Below are 9,069 nucleotides of genomic sequence, written 5' to 3' on the forward strand. Positions count from 1 at the left end.
TCTGTCTACCTGTAGTGAGTATTGGGCTGTCCAATTCCCAGGCATAAATAATCACATCTGTTGGGCATGCTGAAAGATTTCTCATGCTTGACTGACCAATAATTGAAGTGTATGATAACCTTTAGATACAATACTCAACCAAAATTCTTAAAAAAGTTGAAGTGTTTAAGACTGAGCAGCAAAATCACTGCAAATGTATACCCTTTTCACCCACACTGCTGGTGAATTTACCAGGTCTAGCAAGCCAGCAAATTCACAGATCTCAGCCCCAACCCTGATAAAGGGCAGGATGAAGGACCTGGGACGTAAGGTGGGTACACACTAGGCAATGTGCTCCATGAGGGACACCTAGCATGTCCCCTCCTGGCCCGGGCCGCCGGCCATACACACTGTGCGATATTGCCGCAGCCGGGCTATACGTGCATCTTTAGACGAGTCCAGATTGAACTGCATGTAAGGCCAACACAGAGGGTTGTTAACAACCCACGGAGCCGCGCATCAGCTGCATACACACTGGGCTATATAGTAAACGATGTCGCTCAGGAGGGAGAAAATGAGCGATATTGCTTACTATATCGCTACATGTGTATGCACCTTTAGTTCTGGGAAGTTTCCTCTCACACACCACAAAATCCCAGGTTACTGCGCGTTCATGTGCAATAACCTGGTATTTTGCTGCAAGTGTGAAAGGGGTATAAGGCACTTAAGTCTTGAGATACCATTTCTAAAATGTATCACATTGCAAAGGATTTAATTACAGTCACACTATGGGGTCAATCCAATCAGACTACATACTTAGGAGAAGTGCATAAAAAAGTGGGGCGCTCATTCTGAACCCCAGAGGTGGCGAGATAGCAGGACCATATAGTAAATGACTGTTAGTGCCCATACCTAAAGTATTGTAGGTTCATAAAAGATGTCAAACAGCTGACTGTTGAATTTGTAATTAATGGTGGAAAAAGGACAACCAGCAATTTTTTTGTGTTGGTTTTTTGACATGCATGTCCCATGTCAGGTATCCAATTACTGAGCCTTTTAGAAAAATTAATCTAAAGAATTACGTCTTATTTGTCAAATTGTACTATTTAAAGCCCTCCAAGTGCATTATTCATTGGGTCAATTCAATTCACTGACAGTTGAATAGCGCCGGGAGTTAGCTCCAGTCTCTATTCAATTCAGCTCCCGTTAAGTCGGCGAATGCCCGTTCTCCCGGACTTGACAGGTTGAATTTTCGGGAGAAAGGGTATTCTCTGACTTAACTCCCTGGCGCGATGCAGATTCCCGACAGAATCAGCCTCGCGCCGCCCGCGCTGCAGCACTTTCGTCGAATTTCTTCTCTCATCCCCCGGGGGTGAGAGATGAATTCCCGACAATTGAGGATCACTTGTTGCTGTATTGAATAGCGCCAGGTGCTAATTCCCGGAGCAATTCAACTGCCAGTGAATTGATTCGACCCCATTGGTAGGTATACCAGATGTTCTGCACTGTGTCTCGACATTTTTACCATAAATCAGTGGTTTCCAAACTTTTTTTGAATCACGGTGCCCTAGAGTATTAGAGGTTTTTTTTCACAGCACCCCTAGGACAAAAGATTGTTTAGAGATATTAAATTAAGTAAATTGTGTTTATATATCATCCTTAGGTATCAGTTGTGTGGTGAGGGACAGGATTTACATCTGTTTGTCCACATATTATATGACCGACAGCCACCAGCAATGGTTTTGCCTATTACATTGACCATAAGCAATTTGAATTGGTCCTGGACCACCAATCCAGGGCACCCCTACAAGTGTTGTAAGGCACCACGGCACAGTTTGAGAACCACTGCCATAAAGTAAAGAGTGCCTGTGCCATTTCACCTGTTCAGGGGGATGTGCACAAAAAAGTGAATTAGTAATGAGAGTCTGGATAAAGTGCAAATGCAGATCAGTGTGAAACAGTCATGGAAACAGCTCGCAGAATGCAACTTACATCTAACTGAACTGACCCCTATATTTATTTACTCTCCTCCATTCTGAACCTAGCCAGCATAGATAGAGCTATCAGATTTGGCAACATAAGTGCATAGACACCTAAGGGGCTTATTCAATTTTTTTTTGCGCCCCCCTGCTGGGCCTCTTCAGCAATGGGCGCCTATCTGAGCTATTCAATTGTTGCTCCTATCAGACGCTCATTGGGGTCAATTCTATTCAGCGACAGTTGAATAGCGCCGGGAGTTATCTCTCGGCACTATTCAGTACAGCGCCAAGTGACACCAATTGTCGGGAATTCTTCTCTCAACCCCGGGGATGAGAGGGGAAATCCGACAAAAGTGCTGCCGCACGGCCGGCGCAAGGCCGATTCGGTCGGGAATCTGCATCGCGGCGGGGAGTAGAGTCGGAAAATGCCCGTTCTCCCGAAAATTCAACCTGTTAATTCGGTGAGAACGGCCATTCGCCGACTTAACACGAGCTGAATTGAATAGCGACGGGAGCTAACTCCCGGCGCTATTCAACTGTCGCTGAATAGAATTGACCCCATTGCTAGTTAAGGCACCTGTCAGCTCTGGGTTTAGCTGCACAAAGACAGCTACACCAGTCTAAAAAGCTTGAATGGGCAGCAAAAGTACGGGGAAGGGCACTTTAGGCACCCAAACTACAGACTTTAACATTTTTTCTCACATCCCCAGAGGCTGCATAAAAAATGTGACTGCAGCAGTTAATGGGCGTCTATTGGAGCAACAACTGAATAGCTCCGATAGACACCCACTCCTTTAGACGGCAAGCAAGTGGCTCCCGCCACAATTGAATCAGCCCCCAATTGTCCACCCCAACATCCAAAGGTACCGTATTGCCTTTAGATTAAAATCAGCTGTTTTTTTTTTTTAGCACATACAAGCTACAAGTCAGGTCGTGGACACTAAAGCTGGGCATACGCTATACAATTATCTGGCAGGTAATCTGTGGTTGTAATGAAAACCTGGTAATGGATGAGAGCAACTGACAATTGACTATCAAACAATGGAAAATGGGCAAAACTTGTCCGTCATTTAACCAATTTGTATGAACTGTTTTTGTCTGTTTTCCAGTGTTTGGTAGAAAAATGGTCAATTGTCATTTCCTTTCATCCATTACCAGATTTTCATTCCAACCAGCCAGATCTGGCAGATTATTGTATAGTGTATGCCCAGTTTAAGGTCTAAACTGCCACTGCCAAAAGCATGCATGGGCACTCTAAATTTGTATAGACGTGTGAAAGCCGAGGAGGTAGAAATAAAACTAAAATAAGACAACTCATGAATCACAAATCAACTCTGGGATTTCGTGAATCTTTAATCGAGGCCACTAAAGTCTTTGCTCAAATGGAAATAAGTGTGAACACTACAGCTGCTGACAAACTAACATGCCATTTGCATTCAACCAACCCAGGTGCCATTTGCATTCAACCATCCACAAAACAATCAAATCAGCTGTCAGACAAGCACCATGACATCATGCTATACATGGATAAACACAGGCTTATACCATTACAGAGCACCATTAGATTCATAATCTATGGGGTCGATTCAATTCACAGACAGTTGAATAGCGCCAGGAATTAGCTCCCGTCGCTATTTAATTCAGCTCAAGTTAAGTCGGCGAATGCCCGTTCTCCCGGACTTAACAGGTTGATTTGTCGGGAGAACGGGCATTCTCTGACTTAACTCCCTGCCGCAACCCTGATTCCTGACAGAATCAGCCTCATGCCGGCCGCACTTTTGTCGGATTTCCTCTCATCCCCCGGGGGTGAGAGAAGAATTCCCGACAATTGAGTGTCACTTTGCGCTGTATTGAATAGCGCCGGGAGCTAAGTCCCAGTGCTATTCAACTGTCGGTGAATTGAATCGACCCCTACGTGGGCTAAAGTAATGTTCATATTTATGCATCAAATGCGCAGCTGCTTGTGGCACATTCACGCCATGAAAGGTACCTACAGCCAAAGTAGCTGTAAACAGACTGCCAAAACATGCCGCAAGCAAACTACATTTGCCAGTTTAATATTCAGGTACTTCTGCGTACAAAACAGTTGCGTCTGTCAGACATAAATTGCTCACTGCAACAGATGAACTGCAATAGTCAGAATCAGGGAAGGCAAGTACGTTGTGCTTTGGTGCCACTCCACTCACAAGAAAAAAAAAGTTAAAGGGTAGACCGTGCCCGGCCCACAGTAAAAGCTCCTTGGGAAAACATACATCGGGATATAGAGTAAACGCATTTTCGGAAATCAGGATATTGTAACTACCCTGTATATCACATTGGGGTCGATTCAATTCGGCAACTTATGAATAGCGGCGGGAATTAACTCCCGACGCTATTCAATTCAGCTGCTAGTTACCCGCAATTGTCGGGAGTTCTTCTCTCATCCCCGTGGGGTGAGAGAAGAAAACCGACAAAAGTGCTGCCGCGCGCCCGGCGCAAGGCTGATTCTGTCGCGAATCAGCATCGCCGCGGGTAGTTAAGTCGGAGAATGCCCGTTCTCCCGACAAAACTACCTGTTAAGTCGGCGAGAACGGGCATTCGCCAACTTAACTTTAGCTGAATTGAATAGCGTCGGGAGCTAATTCCCGGCGCTATTCATAAATTGCCGAATTGAATCAACCCCATTGATGGAGATGGATCAAAAGGATAACTATCTTCACTAATCAATCAAGACCCTAAAGAAACTTTTTATACTTAAATGTAAGCAGTAATACAAGAGGTATTTTTTTAATAAAACATACTATGACCTCACCGAGATAGAAATGACAACTGTCTGTCTAAGTATTTTCAATAGTATTTGCTGTTCTACAACTTTATTAAGCTGTGTAATGACTACCATCTTAAATATTCTTGTTCAGGCTAGCTAACCTGCCTTAGAAAAGAACAAAATACCTTTGAAAATGAATAAAGGATGAACCGATTTTAACACTAGGATATGAAGTGTTCAGGAACAGATCTTTAGACAGACATTACAGTGGGGGCAACGCAACACAGATGGGGATTATAGGATATATACTAATACACAGTAAGAGAAGTCACCAGGCAGTATCAAAAAGGTGGGAGCACTGTATGAAACTAGTTAGGCCCCCAATTGCAAGAGTATGACATACCGGCATATACTAAGCCACTCTCAGCACTGGCTCTAAGCTATAAAAGAATGAAAATGCATCCAAGGGCCATCTATCGCCCCAGCTGGGGCATCAGTCTTCCTGCGCTGCATTACCATAACTTGCAATAAGCTTTACAACCAATAATCTCATTAAATATTAACTCTCTGGGACTGGGCATTGAGGTCTGTCTACAGTAACAAATACCCTGCTAAGACATAGCATAGCCATGTTCCAGATAAGCTACCTCGGTAGCCATATCATCCCACAATAAATTACAATTTGTAAGTAATAAATATAATGCAGTCATACATTGCATAAAGTGTTCTACCTGTAATTAGAATGGTACATACAGTCATTACCAGCAGCCACGATACACAAATACACAACTAGATAAATAACCTATCCCACAATATAGCGCAGCTCACCACATAGCACCCTCACCACACCCGGCATTACCCCAAAGCCAAAACCCCCGCACCTCCACAGTCACCCATCCCAGGGAGCGGGCCGGCCTGACCCCCGGCACACACTCTCGGTGCCCTAACTCTCTCAGGGACAGATACTCCTCCCCCCCCTTTCCTCCTCCTCCTCTTGATACCCGGAGATGGCGGAGCTGCGGGTGAGGCCGGGCTCCGCCCCTCAACGGGCGCCTGTGGAGTTGCTGACGCTGCGCCCGGTCCCCCCCGGTGATGAGGCCGTCTCAGACTCCGCACCTGCTGTTCCCGCTCCCCGCGGCCGCCGCTCCCGCCGGGATCACACAGACAATATGGCGGAGACACACGGCCGCCAGCCGCAGGTATCACAGCGAGGCAGAGCGGAAGCGGAAATAAGCTCTGCTCGCTGCGGCGGCCTAGCGGGGCGGTATTCCGGCCGCCATCTTGTTAGTGGAAAGTCAGCCTTCGCTCTCGGCGGACTTACTGTGCACTTATGGTAAAGTTGTAGGAGGGCGCAGAGTGGGGTACAGTGCCGGTGGGTACACGTCTAGCGGGTAAGTGGCGGGATCAACTCTGCTGCTCCTACAACCACTACCTGACTAAGCAGAAAAAAATGAATTGCCAATCACAAGATGGCGCTTGATTGATGCTGTAGGCGGGTGTGCGCCGGCGTCTTATGTCCGGCTGTGGCGCAGAGCCTTATGGGAGCTGTAGTCTTATAGTAACAGCACATTGTCATAGTCTTCTGTCACAGCAGCCGGGTTTCTCCATCTCCAGAGTCCAGATAGATTATTATAGCATAATAATACACACAGGGTTCCTGTAATAACCCTCCAGTAAGGGACATATATACTTTACACAGGTTCTGCGGATAATTTAAACCAGTTGGAGAGCTGACCTTAAGACCAGCCACAGAACCTGGGTAATTCATATGTGTCCCTGGGTAAAAGGATTTTATAGCAACCCTGAATACACATTACAGTGACTGTGTGATAAGAGCAGGGAGGTATTAACCCATGGCCGGGCTCCTAGGCTCTCCGGTATTTCGGACCCCCTCCGGCACCTAAAATCTTTTACCCGACTACAGCAGACATCTGGGAAGCAGAGCTTATGCCATAATTTACACTTTCAGGATTCACATGGACACCGATACTGGAGTTGAAATTAAGTCTGCTGACCTCTTTTCTCACAGTTCTTCCTTTTCTCTTCTTTTCTGACTTGTGCTTGTATATGTTGGGTGCCATTTGCTCTTTTTAACATTTTATGAATAACTTTTGTAGGGTCCCTAGGCGTCATCCAGGGCCGCATTATCCATAAGGCTGACTAGGCTAAGAGAACTGTCCCATTGAGTGACATTATATGTATAAGGGGCCGCTGTGGAGCAGGATGCGAATTGTGGAGATCTCATGGTGCTCACTGTAAAGGGTTGAGTTATGCCACTTATTTGACAGAGAGTACCATGGTTTCCATTTGCCTTGTTTACGTATGACAGGCCTATGTGTGCCATATAAAATTATTGCCATTAAAAGTAATAGCTACTTAATGTGTCAATGGCATTTGCCCAGCCACAAGCATACCATAATAAAGTATATTACCTGAGATCTTTCTCAGTAATTTTTGTCTTTGCAACAGTAGTTCTGCAAAATATAGTTTTAAGACGTTGACTATTGTAGACTCTCAAACATGACCCCTCCCACCAGGTAACACATTTCTGCTCCTGGTCTTCCTACTTAAGTTTATGATTCTTCTCATCAATTGATTTATGACTTCAGGTTAATGCAATCATACATTAAGCGGGAAGCCCAGGAGCATTTTGTACCTTGTGTAAAGGGTCGCATTGGGGGGGATGTATGTATGTATATATAAATTGAAGAAGGAAAAACACACTCTAGGGATAATGCCTTATCATAAAAATGTTTAGCATACAGTATTTCTCTATCGTCCTAGTGGATGCTGGGGTTCCTGAAAGGACCATGGGGAATAGCGGCTCCGCAGGAGACAGGGCACAAAAGTAAAGCTTTCCGATCAGGTGGTGTGCACTGGCTCCTCCCCCTATGACCCTCCTCCAAGCCAGTTAGATTTTTGTGCCCGGCCGAGAAGGGTGCAATCTAGGTGGCTCTCCTAAAGAGCTGCTTAGAAAAGTTTAGCTTAGGTTTTTTATTTTACAGTGAGTCCTGCTGGCAACAGGATCACTGCAACGAGGGACTTAGGGGAGAAGAAGTGAACTCACCTGCGTGCAGGATGGATTGGCTTCTTGGCTACTGGACATCAGCTCCAGAGGGACGATCACAGGTACAGCCTGGATGGTCACCGGAGCCTTGCCGCCGGCCCCCTTGCAGATGCTGAAGTAAGAAGAGGTCCAGAATCGGCGGCAGAAGACTCCTCAGTCTTCTAAAGGTAGCGCACAGCACTGCAGCTGTGCGCCATTTTCCTCTCAGCACACTTCACACGGCAGTCACTGAGGGTGCAGGGCGCTGGGAGGGGGGCGCCCTGGGAGGCAAAATGAATACCTATTTTGGCTAAAAATACCTCACATATAGCCTCCGGAGGCTATATGGAGATATTTAACCCCTGCCAGAATCCGTTAAGAGCGGGAGACGAGGCCGCCGAAAAAGGGGCGGGGCCTATCTCCTCAGCACACAGCGCCATTTTCCCTCACAGAAAGGCTGGAGGGAAGGCTCCCAGGCTCTCCCCTGCACTGCACTACAGAAACAGGGTTAAAACAGAGAGGGGGGGCACTAATTTGGCGTTAGAAATATATAAAAAAGATGCTATAAGGGAAAACACTTATATAAGGTTGTCCCTATATAATTATAGCGTTTTTGGTGTGTGCTGGTAAACTCTCCCTCTGTCTCTCCAAAGGGCTAGTGGGTCCTGTCCTCTATCAGAGCATTCCCTGTGTGTGTGCTGTGTGTCGGTACGTGTGTGTCGACATGTATGAGGACGATGTTGGTGAGGAGGCGGAGCAATTGCCTGTAATGGTGATGTCACTCTCTAGGGAGTCGACACCGAAATGGATGGCTTATTTAGGGAATTACGTGATAATGTCAACACGCTGCAAGGTCGGTTGACGACATGAGACGGCCGACAAACAATTAGTACCGGTCCAGACGTCTCAAAAACACCGTCAGGGGTTTTAAAACGCCCGTTTACTTTAGTCGGTCGACACAGACACAGACAGGGACACTGAATCCAGTGTCGACGGTGAATAAACAAACGTATTCCTTATTAGGGCCACACGTTAAAGGCAATGAAGGAGGTGTTTCATATTTCTGATACTACAAGTACCACAAAAGAGGGTATTATGTGGGATGTGAAAAAACTACCGTAGTTTTTCCTGAATCAGATAAATTAAATAAAGTGTGTGATGATGCGTGGGTTCCCCCCGATAGAAAATTATGGGCGGTATACCCTTTCCCGCCAGAAGTTAGGGCGCGTTGGGAAACACCCCTTAGGGTGGATAAGGCGCTCACACGCTTATCAAAACAAGTGGCGGTACCGTCTATAGATAGGGCCGTCCTCAAGGAC

At 46.2% G+C, this 9,069-nt stretch overlaps 1 protein-coding gene across 4 annotated transcripts in view; it reads right to left on the reverse strand.

Annotated features, from left to right (window-relative positions):
- Positions 1–5,932, reverse strand: part of CSNK2A1 (casein kinase 2 alpha 1) — a 50,281-nt gene extending 44,349 nt beyond the window's left edge. The window contains exon 1 of one of the 4 annotated variants that reach the window (XM_063959115.1): positions 5,821–5,932. The gene's annotated coding sequence lies outside the window, so the exon portion shown is untranslated. Of the gene's footprint in view, positions 1–5,585; positions 5,683–5,705; positions 5,790–5,820 lie in introns of those variants that run through there. The other 3 variants (XM_063959118.1, XM_063959117.1, XM_063959116.1) reach the window with 3 other exon arrangements.
- Positions 5,933–9,069: the final 3,137 nt, after the last annotated feature.

The sequence above is a fragment of the Pseudophryne corroboree genome, chromosome 3 (genome assembly GCF_028390025.1).
Source record: "Pseudophryne corroboree isolate aPseCor3 chromosome 3, aPseCor3.hap2, whole genome shotgun sequence".
Lineage (NCBI taxonomy): Eukaryota > Metazoa > Chordata > Amphibia > Anura > Myobatrachidae > Pseudophryne > Pseudophryne corroboree.